This window comes from Primulina eburnea, chromosome 18 (assembly GCF_022965805.1).
Source record: "Primulina eburnea isolate SZY01 chromosome 18, ASM2296580v1, whole genome shotgun sequence".
NCBI classification, from domain to species: domain Eukaryota; kingdom Viridiplantae; phylum Streptophyta; class Magnoliopsida; order Lamiales; family Gesneriaceae; genus Primulina; species Primulina eburnea.
Genome location: NC_133118.1, coordinates 19,768,728 through 19,774,076, shown reverse-complemented (window position 1 = coordinate 19,774,076; position 5,349 = coordinate 19,768,728). Strand labels below are relative to the sequence as shown.

Here is a 5,349-nt window from a genome sequence, read left to right as displayed (position 1 = left end):
CTCGCGCGCCACTCCTTCGGTTCAGTGTAGGCGTCCAGTAGACCTGGCACCCGAGCGGTAATATATTACCGCCCGAGCGCGGACCCTGGCACCCGAGCGGTATAGTTCCACCGCCCGAGCGCCACCCCTTCTGTCCAAATATTTTGTTCTTTCTTCTTTTCAAATTCTAATAGTGAGTTCATGTCTTTTATGGTTGGGAAATGTTCACACGACATCTTAGAGTTTTTTTCAGGGTTTGATGTCCTGGTTAGTATGATTAAACGAAGTCAAGTCCCGAGTGATATTGAATGTCATAAGCTATTTATGCACTTCGTGGGTGAGGTCGAGTACCTACGTCTAAGTTATGCAAGTTAAGTGTTGAAAGTCATGTTAGTGTGCAGCAGCGGCCCCAAATGAAATCCAACGAATCCCTCAACGCCAATTAAGTATGTTGACGTGTAAGAAAATATTTTATTTTTGAGGTATGCTAAATGTCTTGTGACCAAATTATGAATGAGTTTGGAAGTCGGTGAACATGGCCGAGGACCTATCCACCCCGTTAAATTATGAACGGGGACCAACCAGCCTGTTTAATCATGAATGGGGATCTCATGTATGTGGCAGTGGATACGTCCCTGTCAGCCCAGTACAATGGTTTGTCTGATCAGGCGTTTATTATGTATGGGTCACTTGCTTTGAAACACGCCTCTACGCAAAATGAAGTCATGTATGTTTAAGTATGATCAAGTATGCAAGCATGTTCATGAAAGCATTTAAGTTATGGCACGTCTATTATGTAAGCAAGTTCAAGCTCATTTCAATTCCAAACTTCAAGTATGTATGTTCTATTTTAAAGTTGCATGCGATTTTATTACGTATTACTTGCTATTCTCAGTTTATACTTGTTGAGTCTTTAGACTAACTATTCTTGATCGATGCAGGTGAGGATGTCTATGAGGAGACAGGAGGTGGGGACCAAGGAGCAGGCTTGGACTGAGCGGGAGGCTAGACCCGAGGACCGCCCACGTTATTTTAATGTATTTATGCAAGTTTAAAATACTCTGATTTTATGTTTGATGCGATGTGCTTTGAGCAAACTTTTCTTTTAACAAGATTTTTTTATTGGTGAATGGATGATGTAGTGACGACCGTATTGATTTTATTTTTGTATTCAAGAAAATTTTTAATTTTTCCGCAAATTTTAAGTAGTAAAAAGTACGGTTCGTTACACTACATATACCTAAAAATAATTTTGCACTATTTTAAAATAAAAAATCCAAAAATACAAAGGGGATAGTCAAACATGAAATCGTAAAACGTTTTACCAAACCTAGAAAGCAATAAATGGAGAAAAATGTAGCCCATACTAAACCTCTCAAAAGCATAAATAAATAGTTGTAAAACCTTTAACGTAAAATCATAAACTTAAATGCGGAAAATAGAAGCGCAGGTCTTCGGGTTATGTGCACCGACAGTTCAGCAAAGTCACCCATCAAGACCTCCAAGGCCATCATTATTAATATCACCTGTACCATACACACCTAGTGAGTCTAAATACTCAACACATCATATCCTTGATAACAAGTAGTACATAATAACGTTTACATACAACAGTGAAAAATACTTGTACATAATGCATAAATTTTAAACTTAAGCATTTTCATAAACATAAACATATCAACATAATCATATTCATATCATATCCATATTCGTATTCATATTCATATTCATGTTTGTTGAATTCAGATCGTGATTGTGACTCGTATTCTTAATCGTATTGGGCGATGGATCTATCTAAAGATAACCACAGTACTGGGTGGCGGGGGACACCAGCAACACTCTCACCAGTCAACTGGGCCTTGGCCAACGTATTAACATATTCGTATTCGTATTCGTATCTGTATCCAAGGAAACACGATCGTCGGGCTCCCACTGGAACCATAACCCTCACGATATTTCCAACATATTTAGTCGCAACACATCCTTCAACATTTCGTATTTCCATCACTTAATAAAAACATGCATATAATATCATTTTATTTTGAAACCAAGCATGCAACATATCTTTTAAATTTCCACTTTAAACCTTAATAATTCATGAACATTTAAAAATCATATTTCAACATATAAAAATTCATAAATATGTGAAAAAATCATATTAGCATATAAAACCGCAATTAGAGCTCTGCCATGACGTTTACTAATTTTCTGGTGTAAAAAGACCGTTTTACCCCTGGACGTGACATTTATCGTTTTTGACCTTTTCTTGATTTTTTTGACTCTAACATGTCCCAAATAATTATTTAAGCTTAAATTAAAATCCCCATAATTTTATTTAGCTTGAAAACTAGGCTTTTTAATTAATTCGTAATTGGACGTTTTGAAGTCGTTTTAATTCCGAAATATCCCAAAATTTAATATAAAATTCCTAAATTCAAAATTTAGTCTTTTTATATTATTTTAGCCCTCGTGAACCATGACTCGACCCCCGTGAGACGTTTTTTAATTTATTTGAGTTTAGAAACCCTAATATGACCTATAAACTTCGACCCCGAGCCATCTTTCGATTTTCTCGAGCTGCCCTCGAACCATGTTGATCCAAACTCTGACCAACTCATTAGATCACCCTACTGGATGCTTTTATCCCTATGAAACCTCCCCAAATAAAAAAAAACGAAACCCCATCCCCAACCCCATGCATGACCGAGAACCCTCATAGTGTTAGGACTCTTTGTTCTAGTTTCCAGGACCCTACCAGCGTGCCCAACCCCTGAATCAAGCTGTTGTGCACTCACTTAGGACCCTTAGGACGCACTCCAGCCCAGCCTTCGAACCCCAAGACAAGCCCCACACCCCTGCGCAAACGTTGAACCCTGCGCGCAACTCCCATACCTCTCGGGTAGAAGTCCTTGTTAGCAAGGACTCCTCCCAACCCACTTAGCTCGAGTCCTAGCATGGCTAGGAATCTATCCTGGACTCACCTACGGACATAGCTAGCCCCTGGTTCCAGCGAACCAAGCCCAGCCCTCAACACGCCCAAAACCGTGAGCCAAGAATCACACCAGTCCAAGTATAATTCCAGTTTGATTGCACCTTGCTTTTTGACGTTTTTAGGACGTTCGTGGACTCTATATTTTGTGTAAAACCATGTGTATTCATGATCTATATCATGGCTGTTGATAGGACTCGTTTTTACGTGTTTTTAGTGTTGGTTTTGAGTCGCATTCATGCATCATATTAGTTTGTTTTAGTTTAATTTTGCATTTTTTTAGCATTATTTAGTATGTAATTGATCTCGTGTATTTTTTGGTTATTTTGTAGGAATTGAACCAAAAAAAGGGAGAAAATTTGTCAAAATATCGAAAAGGATTCGCTAGGGCGGTCAAAATATACCGCCCTAGCGAGAAGCGAGATTCAGGAAGATTTGTTTCCATCTTTTTATGGACTCTATCCTACACCTAAACCTAATACACGAGATCAGCGATTTTCTTTTGGAGACTTTATCATATTTTTCATCACTTTTCTTGGAGGAGAGGCTAGAAAAAGGAGATTTCGAAGACCTCGAGATTTCCACACGTCGTGGCCGTCATCCATCGTCATCTTTAGTATTTTCATTATTCAGTATTTTATTTCTTACATTGATTTTTGGTTTTTATCATGAATTTCAGTAGCTAAACTCTAGATTTGTTGGGATCCTACCCCGTACTCGGTGTTTAACATTATTTCTCGACGTTTTTATTAGTGATTTGTTTATGCTATTGTTCGTTCTTGTTTCAATCGAAGCCTAGCTAACTTCCTTTGATTATTTCATGTTGTTGATGATTTCGATAGAACAACTAACAATATGATCAAATAGTATAAACCACGGATTTACAATTTTAGTAGATATACGGAATTGGGTACGTGTCGATAGTGATAGTTCACCCGGATGAAAGCTAGTGGATTCCATAGAATGTAATGCAATCTTGAACTGTTAAATAATTGAGGACACTTGAGTACTGCATGTTTATGATTAGTATTAATATAGCTCGACAGAGTATATTAATTAGTCTAGGGAATTCCGTCGAATGCACGAGTAAAAAAAGTCGAGTGTAATTATTTAAACACGAGTGGTAGGTGAACTGCTAATTCCCAACAAATTCATTTCTCAATTGATTTAATCCAAATTAATCATTGCTTTCTTGAATACGTTTTCTTTGCATTTTAATTATTTTAGTCGTTTAATTTACATTAGTTTAATCATCAACTCATTTTATCGTTGCTAAAGAAATTTTACTTGAAAATAAAAATAGTGTAACGCAGTCCTTGTGGAACGATACTCGTATTCACTTACGTTTATTATAACTTGACTATCGTGCACTTGCGATATTTAAATCGAGCTTTCATTTATAAAATAAATTTTGGGACTATTCACTGTGCAAGTTTTGCTCGATCAAGTTTTTGGTGCCGTTGCCGGGGACTGTTGATTCAAAATTTTTTATTTTTCATTTAAATTCTTTAGTATTATTTATTTTATTGTTCTTGATACTCTCATTGTGTTGCAGATTTTTCTTGTGGTGCATGCGAAGATCACTCGAGTTTAAGCTTGAACCTTTTGACCCCGAGATTGAACGCACAGCTAGACGTCGACTACAGCAGCAAAGAGCGAAGGAAAGAATGGAAGACGATCAACACAGAGAGGAGCCAAGGCGTATACCGATGATGGATTATTCACAGCCGTCTCTTGATGGAGCACGTCCAAGGATCGTAAGACCAGTCATCCGAGCTAATCAGTTTGAGATCAAGCCAGCTATCATTCAGATGATTCAGAACACTGTCCAATTTGGGGGAAGTGCACTTGACGACCCTAATTCTCATATAGCTGACTTTCTTGAAATTTGTGATACTTTTAAGTTTAATGGCGTGTCTGATGATGTTGTTCGTTTGCGTTTATTTCCACTTTCACTGAGAGATAAAGCTAAGTCGTGGTTAAACTGTTTGCATGTAGGGTCTATTACTACATGGGAGGATATGGCAAAGGCATTCCTGATCAAGTACTTTCCTCCGTCGAAAACTATGAAGCTTAGAGCCGACATTACTACTTTTGCTCAATATGAGCAAGAGTCACTTTACGAGGCATGGGAGCGCTACAAGGACTTGTTAAGGAGATTTCCACACCATGAGCTGCCTCTTGGGTTAGTTTTTCAAACTTTCTAATACGGTCTGCTTACTCCTAACCGTACTATGATAGATGCTGCTCCCTGTGGTAACTTACTGAGAAAGATTGATGGGATGAGCATGAGTGGGTCGGCTATGCGTCTGCAAGAAATTTTCTGTGATAAGTGTGGGGGTGAGCATGACGTGCAGGATTGCCAAGATGGCAATCCATTC

The 5,349-nt window shown here is 38.1% G+C and overlaps 1 non-coding gene across 1 annotated transcript; it reads right to left on the bottom strand.

The window, feature by feature from the left end:
• Positions 1-5,037: 5,037 nt before the first annotated feature.
• LOC140820378 (small nucleolar RNA R71) lies at positions 5,038-5,144 on the bottom strand. Its single transcript, XR_012115453.1, has one exon. It is a non-coding gene; the product is annotated as a small nucleolar RNA R71 (small nucleolar RNA).
• Positions 5,145-5,349: the final 205 nt, after the last annotated feature.